This window comes from Sciurus vulgaris, assembly GCF_902686455.1.
Source record: "Sciurus vulgaris genome assembly, chromosome: 17".
Lineage (NCBI taxonomy): Eukaryota > Metazoa > Chordata > Mammalia > Rodentia > Sciuridae > Sciurus > Sciurus vulgaris.
This window is the reverse complement of record NC_136478.1, coordinates 73,693,635-73,702,741: the sequence shown is the minus strand read 5'-3', so window position 1 is coordinate 73,702,741 and position 9,107 is coordinate 73,693,635.

Below are 9,107 nucleotides of genomic sequence, written 5' to 3'. Positions count from 1 at the left end.
GAGACTCAAAGGCCTGAAGCACCAGAACCTTGGAGATTGACTTGAGCAGATGCAGTGAATCTGGATATCTGTGCCAGGAAAGGGATTGGCTCTGCAGGGAAGAAGAATGCAAGACCAGGATTGGCACTGTCACCATGGGTTCCACAAGACACACAGAGAGACCAGTATCAGCTTTCTCAAGGCTGCCCAGCTGAGGAGTCATGTGGTCACCACTTACAAGAAGCAGCACTAACTGCTCTAGCAGCTGGGACCTCTTGCCCTACTGATCCACCTGGTCACCACTGCCACCTAGCCTGCCTACCAGGTGACCTGGCACATCCCAGACTCCCTTGGATGAACAAAGGTGTTCAGGTAGTTGGCCACCGTGCTGTGCCAGGCCATAGGTGCCCAGGCACTGGTTTCAGAGACACATGACTCAGGTAGGAGCACCTGGTCTGTGCAAGTGCCCTGCTCTCCTTCATTGCTGAGTCAGTCTCAGTCCCCTCTTTCTCATGGTCAGGACTTTGCACCTGGGTCTGCTGTACCCCTGGTGCTCAACTTTCCAGAAAATATTGAGTTAGAAAATGACCCAGGATGAGAGTTTGGAAATTAACTGTGCCTTTTGCTGACTAGTGGCAGTTTTTAAATATCTGTGATGAAAATCACACGTTTCTTTCTCATTAGTACACTTTAATCACAGAGAATAATGGGTTTCATGCCACACACTGGTGCATATGTGAACCATATCCACACCCGTTACCCTCCATGACTTTTCCATTCCCAGCCTTGATCCCCTTCCTCTTCTCTAATATTCTCCCTGTTATGTTCATGTTAACTTTCCCCCTCTCTAGACTCCCCATGATGGAAAAGGTGGGAAACATGTCTTTGTGAGTCTCACTTATTTTACTTAATGTAATGATCTTCAATTCCACCATCATGCTGAAAATAACATGATTTTGTTATTATTTATGACAGAGTAATTCTCCATTGTGTATTTGTTCCAAAATTTCTTAATCCCCTCATGTGCTGATGGGACCTTGGACTGAATCCATGACTCGGCTACTGGGAATTGTGACACACTGGGCAAAGGTGTGCCCGTGTCTCCATGGCATGGCTGACTCTAGTCTTTGGGTACATGCCCAGGAGTGCTTAGCTGATCATATGGTAGTTCTGCTTAGTATTTGAGAAACCTCAACACTGATTTCAGTGTGGGTACATTCATTTACATTTCCACAAACTCCTCATATCACCAGCATTATTCTTCCCTGTATTCTTGATAGCTGCCATTCAAACTGGGGTGGAATGGAAACTCAATGTAGTTTTTAATTTCCATTTTCCTATTGGCTAAAGATATTGAATATTTTCTCATGTGATTATTGCCTTTGATACGTTTTTGAGAAATGCTTTCAGGTTGTTTGCCCATTGACTGATTTGGATTTAAATATTTTTGGTGATGTGTTTTAGTTCTTTATGAGTTCAGTATACTATCCTGTGTTGGAGGAAGAGCTGACTAAAAGTTTCTGCCCTCTTTAGTAGAGGACAGAAGGACCATCCATGGTCATAGGCAGAATCAATATTGGTTTAAAATGATCATGCACTCCAAACAGTACACAGATTCAATGCAATCTCCATCCAAAATACCAAGGAAATGTCTTCAGAGAATTGAAAGACAATCCTAACAGTCAAACGAACCATAAAGACTCAAATAGCTACTAAAACAAATTTTGAACTAAAAGAGCAATGATGGAGGCACCACAATACCCGATGTCACAATACAGATCCACAGAACAAAACTAGCAGTAGCGTCCTAGAAACAGGCTGTGAGGTGGGAGTAGTGTGCCCATCTGTGATCCCACGCTGAAGGCTGAGGAAGGAGGATTACCAGTTAGAGGCCAGCCTCTACAACTTAGTGAGACCTGTTTCAAAGTAAAAAATGAAAATGTCTAGGGATGGAGCTCAGTAAGATAGCACCCCACAGCTCAGTCCCTCGTACCAATAAAATAGAAAATAATTTCTCTTTTAGGATCAATTCTGTCATTGTAAGAAAATTAAAATTAACATTGTGAATTTTTTATCAATATCTTAACTGAATACTGATGCCTTTGTTCTTTCAGACCTACATGATAATAGCGTGTACTTGGAAGAATTCATACATGGAGTATGACTTGCTCTAATTAGGATTCCATTTATTGGTTTGTACTTGATGTGGAGTTTCACATGTGTGTGCATTCATGAACTGTGACTTTAAGCTGGGTGAGGTGACTGGTGTTTTATTCAACAGGAGTCAGGGAGGAGGGGTAGATACACAGAGGGCAACCTGGAAGATAGAAGGAGATTGCTGACTGGCAGGAGGGGACGGGGTTCCTCCAGCCAATGAACAGTATGTGCCTGCTCCAGCCCCTTAAGCAGAAATGCTTTGCAGAGAAGAGTTCCTTCTGGGATTTTCTGGGTGCAAATTCCTGGTGAGACGGTCACTAACTTGAAAGCAGATTGGCTCACCCAGTGGGCACTTGCTGGCAGGACAGCAGGCAGAGGCAGGCCAGCACGTGTCTGCCCAGCAAGCGAGCCTCAGGATAAATCTTGGGATCTGTGGCCTCTCCCCATTGCTGGAAGTGATTGTTACTTCACCTGTAACTGGCAGTGGCACTCTGCATGAGGACAGATCTCATCTGTGAAGCAGAAGGAATGGAGTGCAGTACTGAGCTCCATCAAAATCGAAGAGCAAAGGCTGCCAGCAGATGTAAGAAGACAGGTGGAGAAGCCAAGTCCCAGGGATGTGGGGGGACGTTAGTAGAAAGGCTCTCACAGAAGGGGAGCAGAGGACTATGAACACAAATGTGTATACAGGACGTAGGTGTTACCGGAGGCCTGGGATGGGTCCACCATTCTGCAGGGTTTAAAAAGGCAGAGCTGGAAGTAAAGAGGGGAGTTGGTTCAGAGGCATGAGCAGCACTGCAGGGGTTAGATGAGGTCAGCAGACTTGTCCACCACTGGGACAGCAGGCAGGCGAATGTGTGTGATGTGGGATTGAGCCTGCAGCCTCCAGCTGCAAGGCAGATGCTCCGCTTCTCTCCAGCACAGAGCAGGCAGCGAGCTCCTGTGGAGCTGATCCTGGGGTAGGGTCAGGAGCCTGTAGCTGGACTGACCAGGCTCACCAGGTGCTCGATTGAGATGCGGGTCAGCGTGTGCCACCAAATACCCCCAACTTCGGAGCCCCTACTGCATGATTTAGGTGAAAAGGTGGCAGGTTTGAAGAGCTCCATGTTCACTCTCTCTGACAGTGTTTGACACACCGCCCATGTGACCTCATGCCTCTCATTCAATTTGATGAGTTCTAAATGAACTTGTACTAGAATGAATAGGCATGTTCTCTGCTCTCAACCTGGACTGTTCCCATCCCTTCCCAGCTATAGAAAAAAAATAAGAAAACTTATCTCAAGGCTGAACTTAGAGATCCTCAATGGCATGATCAGGATTTCAGTTAATGTGCAGTCACACCTCACACAACAACAAACTCGGTCCAACTCATGTGACCTCAGGTAATTTGGTTATAAGGGCTGTGGTGACAGTAGGTGACATAGCTTCTAGACCACTGTCCTCTGTGGTCTGTGGTTAGCCAGCTCATCACCGTGCAGTGCATGACCATGCTGGAAGTGAGATATAATTCCTAATGTGGATCCTGCATATGAGATCATCTGTACTCTGAAGCAAAGGTGGCCAACTCCATCAAGTCATCAAACAGATGAAATCAAACCACAACCACAGTTAAAATACTTTGGCTACCACTGCCAGTTAAACTCTACATTGGTAAACAGGGGGGAATTTGTGGTTCCATGGCAGGTGCAGCACTGGCTCTTCAACCCAATTCAGTGCCTGAAGAGACCCTCCTGCATCTGCTCTTCCCTGAACTTCAGAGGAAACCACCTGCCAATGAACTGCCAGGACTATGGGCCCCAGAAGCCTTCAGTTGAGTTACTTCCATTTTGACTCATTTTTACAGTCCTTGCTCTTCTGGTCATCTGCCTTTGATCCATGAAAGTCTGTGCCCAAGCTCCTCCCTTCTGCCTCCCGTACAGAAACAGTTTCCATCTGACTTCCTGAGGGCATTTCTCCTTGTGTTCATGCACAGATGTGTTTGCGTATCCTGTGTGCTCTAGCAGGCACTCACTGGTCTGTATATGCCCACGTTCACTCCACTGCGGGGCTCCAGGAAGACTCTCTTAGGAGTCAGAGGGTCAGTCCATGGTCTTGTGATTCCACAGTTCTGGGCCCAAATGGGGCAGGGCATCATGGTGTAAGGGTGTGGCAGAGGGAAGCAGCTCATGGCACCAGGAAGCAGAGCTGTTGCACCCTTCTCTTTATGGACAACACCGCAGGGTGATCAGACAACACTTGGTGTGGTGGGGAATCAGGGATCCCTTCAGATATCAAGAATGATCACGTTTCAGAAGGATATCTTATGAACTTCACAGGCTTTCTTTCTACACTAAAATTGAATTTTAGAAGGAACAATGCTATATAGAAGAGGGTGGGGAGCTTGGTCTGTTTGGTTCAAGCAGGGACTCTCTAAGAAGCAGAATTAAAGAAGGCAGGGCAGACTCACAGGACCCTGCTTAGTGGCTGAAACCTATAGGTGCAAAGCCACAGAGGCAGACAGGGAGATGTGTCCTAGGTGTATGTCCCAGGGAAATGTTGAGATCTCAGAGCTCAGCCAAGCACAGGCCCATAAAATATGGCAGAAATGGGAAGAAGGGAGGAAGAGAGAATGCAGGCCTGCATTGGCGATGAGGAGTGAGGCCATCGGGTTCTCTACATTCTGGTCAAGCCATAACCTGTGCAGAAGAGGATGCAGAGCCATGGCTGGAACAGATTCTGGATGAAGCTTTCCACATCTCTATTTTTTTTATATTATATTTATCTAGATTGTTCATTTTTATGTGTAGCTGACATTGAACCCAGTGCCTCACACATGCTAGGGTAAGCACTCTGACACTGAACTACAGTCCCAGCTTCTCCACATGTGTACTCTTAAACTACCCCCTAATTCAAGACAGTAAAGGTTTTTTTTTTGTTGTTGTTTGTTTGTTTGTTTTGTAAGCCAATTAACCACAACAAGAAGGTTGAGAAGCCCTAGGAAGGAGGTCCTGTCAGGGGCAGAGGTTAACCGAGCAACCAGGAGCTTATCTGAAAAGACCTGGATGGGGGAAGTCTCAGAACCCTGCCTCCCTAGAGAACATCTCTTCTAAAAATATCCTGAGGAGAAAATGTGCTGTCCCATGGAGCTTCTCCCCAGGAGCATCCCAGGAACAAACTACTGGCCAGATGCACCGGCCTCATCCCTCTCGTAGGCAGACACTGGAAACCATGACTGCAGCTGACCAACTCCAAAGAACAGAGAAAGACTGTTACTTTAGGTGGTTTCAAGGCCAGAAAAATAGGAAGAAAAAGGCAGGACAGGTGCAGGTGTGCCATGGAGCCCTGCTTATTCCAAAAGAGAAGAGTCATGACTGCTTTCCTGAGCTCAGGAGTGATCCTGGTCACTGATCTACCCAATCGACACCAGTAGGTATGTTCCAGCTCTGTCATACCCAGGTTCTGTCCAGGGTTTCTTTGCTCAGTTTCTGTCCTGCAGCCCGACTCCCTTAGGACTCCACTGAGGAACATTAAGAGTGCCACACGCCATACTCCTAGGAGGTATGTCCACAGGCTCCTCAAGGCACGCAGGTACAGCATCTTTCCATTCCTTTTGGGTTCTGGTGGCAACATACTCCTCATTAAGTGTTCAGATATGATTTCAATGATGTCACTACCTACAAAGCAACCTAGCTTCACTGGCTCCCTCCAATGTGACTCTAAAATCTGCCTTAACTAAATTCAACAGGCACCTTTCAGTGACCCCTGAGCCTTATTCTCTGTAGACACTGACAACATCTCCTCACTCCTCCTGGAGGTTCTGGTCACTGGTGGTGGCCACTGTTGAGGAAAACATCTTCCTCAGTTGGCCTCATGCTACACACCATGGAAATAGCAATCCCTGGTCACAACACTGAACTCTGGAAAACAGAGTGTCCCATGAAGCCTGAGCCTGTGACCCTGAACCCAAGTTGCTTGCAGGGCTGTAAGTCATGGAAAGATGCCCAAAAGTGCAGCATCACCAGCAGCACCTTTAGACCCACACCTCTGGAGTGAGTGGCCTGCCCTGGTCTCACTTTCTTGCCCATTTTTATGGTTTGTGGGAGGTCAAACGTGTCCCAGGACACCTTGTCTGGTTACGAAGTCCCCTGAAATTAGCTGGGTGAACAGTAATGAGAACTTGGGGTTGCTAACTTCATACGTGACAGAGCTTGGTAGAATATTGCTACTTCCCACCCCCAGCCAGCAGGTCACTAGTCAAAAGGGACCCAAACAACAATAGACTTGCCAAATTCCAGGCAGGGACTCTAGTTTTGGATGCATCCAGCCAAAAAGTAGACCCATATTATTTATTATAAACTGATGGGACACCATATGCAATACCCCCAATAAGTGGAGTCTCTTCCTCACAGACACAAAAATACACATGGAAAAACAAGTGTGTACATCTGCAGAGACTAGACGACCAGAACACCCCAGGACTGTCGTGTTTGGCAGTTGTCGACAATTCTGATAAATGAGCACAGCATCTCAACTTTCTAAAAGGTCCCAAAAAGCCTGTGCCAACACGATATATCATGGTCTCCTCAAACAAGTCCTTTCAAAATTCCAACCTGACCCAGGTGTGGGGGTCCACACATGTAGCCCCATTGGCTTGGGAGCCTGAGGCAGGAGGATTGCTGTATTCAAAGCCAGCTTCAGCAACTTAGCAAAATGCTGTCTAAAGTAAAAAATAAAAAGGGATAGGGGATGTGGCACAGTGGTAAGATGCCCCTGGTTTCATCCCGCAATACCTCATCCCCAAAATATCCAGCCTGACAATGCCTCTCTAAATGAGTCTCTTCATTCCACAGCATTCAACTTAATACATTTTCTATCATGCCCCCACCTCCTAAGGGCTGGAGAAGGAGGAACTCTGGAGTCCTTGGATCAACTAAGGTGGACATCCTATGGACCAAATAGCTACTCCTGTGACACACGACTGGTTTGAACCTAAACTTCCAGAAGAAAGTTAAAAACACCACACAGTTCAGCTGCACACATTCTGGCTCCCAGTAGTCCCACCATGTTGACTGGGGAGTTCTTATTGGCTTCTAATAGAGGTCCAAACCTCTGGGTAAGCCATCTTCCAGGTGAGTCCTGAGACCCACATACTCAGTGCCCCCAGGCCCACCATGTGGATGTACGTCCACGTTGGAGATATGCTCCAAATCCAGCTCCCAGAGGAGAGCTCCCAGTACAGAATTTTCCCACAGCAGATGACCCTACTCCAGGTAAAACCCACCCCACCCCTCTGTGTCCCTGATGTACTGAATGAGGCTCTGAATTTCTTCTTTTGAGACTGAGGATATATTGGTTTTAGGTCTCATCTGCTTTTCCCAGGATCCTGATGGGCTCCCTGCCAGAGGCTTACTCCCTCTCCCCGGATGAAAGGCAAGTGCATTAGTGGTACAATTCTGTGCTTCCAGAGACGTCTGCTCATGGTGTCAGACTCTCAGTCCCCTGAGAGTGACCCCTCACTCCCTCGTGGTTTTCCATCACAAACCATCACAAACTCTTCACTTGCATCTCTAACCAGGACTTCTGCATCTTCTTGGTTACACACAAATCCCACGAATCATTGTAGAGACTTGACCCAATCAGCAGGTCATGCACCTTCCAAACACATGTGTGGACCTGTGCCTGACCCAGGAAACCAGCAATCACTGCAAAATCACACTTCTGTCTCCATCATTGGTCAACTCATCAACCCTTCTATTACGATCTGTAGATATTAACTCTCTACAGACTCTTTCTGTCTTCTTTTTCTTCTTCTTCTTATTTATTTTTGGTACTGGGGATTGAACTCAGGGATGCTCTACCACTGAGCTACATCCCCAGCATCCCCAGCACTTTTATTTTTTAGTTTTGAGGTAGAATCTAAATGGTTAGGTGTCAGGCACACCTTGAAAAGGGTCTTCACACTCAGACTCCTGAGAGGCTGGGATCACGGCATGGCCACCGCAACCTATACTTTAGAACTTTGTAGTTCTGCCATGCTCCACTGTTACAGGTCCCCACTTTTCACGTCTATTTTCCTGGCTAATGCTCTACAATTTCAAAAGTTATTTGAAGGATGGATACCACAGACTTCGTCTATTTCTTTTGTGCTTCTTCCTTCCCCTGAGATGCAAACTATTCTCTCTGCTGCTGGGAATTGATGTCCAGCTCTTTAAAATATCCACTCTCATCACCTCAAAAATTCCCCCAAATGATGCCAAATAACCATGACACCAGTAGTTTCCTGTGTGCTGTTTTTAGATTCTGCTGTTGGTGCCCATTAACCATGGGGAACAACCACAGTTGATGATTTCCTCATCTCCTGCAGGTGAGCTCCCAAGGAGCTGCCTTTCAGATTCCAACTGGAGATCCATGTCATGACTCCATACATCCAATATAGTTCTGCTCTGAATGAGCATGCTGTCAGATAATCAGAGACATTCTCCAACCCCAGAGCCCAGGAAACCACACCAGTGGATCCCAACCCTTACTCTGCCTCTCCTGAGGAGTCCCCACTAAAAGGTGTGGCCTGGGCTTCCCCTTTCCACTCTGACCACCTGCTGCATCAGAAGTGGAGGGTGTGGAAGGTGCAGGAGGTCAGGGAGTATAGTGAGGCTGCAATGCTCCCCTTGGAGTGCCAACAAAATGTTGCAGGAACAGGAAAAACCAAGTGCTGAGGAGCAAATGGAGCTACCAGGTGTCACTGGCCCCCTGTTGGTAGTGCCACCTGTGTAAGAAAGGGCATGAAGCCTGAAGCTTTCCAGGGAGGACATAAACCCACCCAGAGGAAGAAACCATGTCCTGGGGGTTGCAGGATTCCTGAAACAGTTTATAAAATGCTTTTCAAGAAGTATGCACTGAACTGAAGGTGGGAAAGGGTTTAGTTGTAAGTGCAGATAGAATCCCTTCTGAAGGATCAACACAGTGTTCAGGAATGCTGGAATAGAAAGGAAATG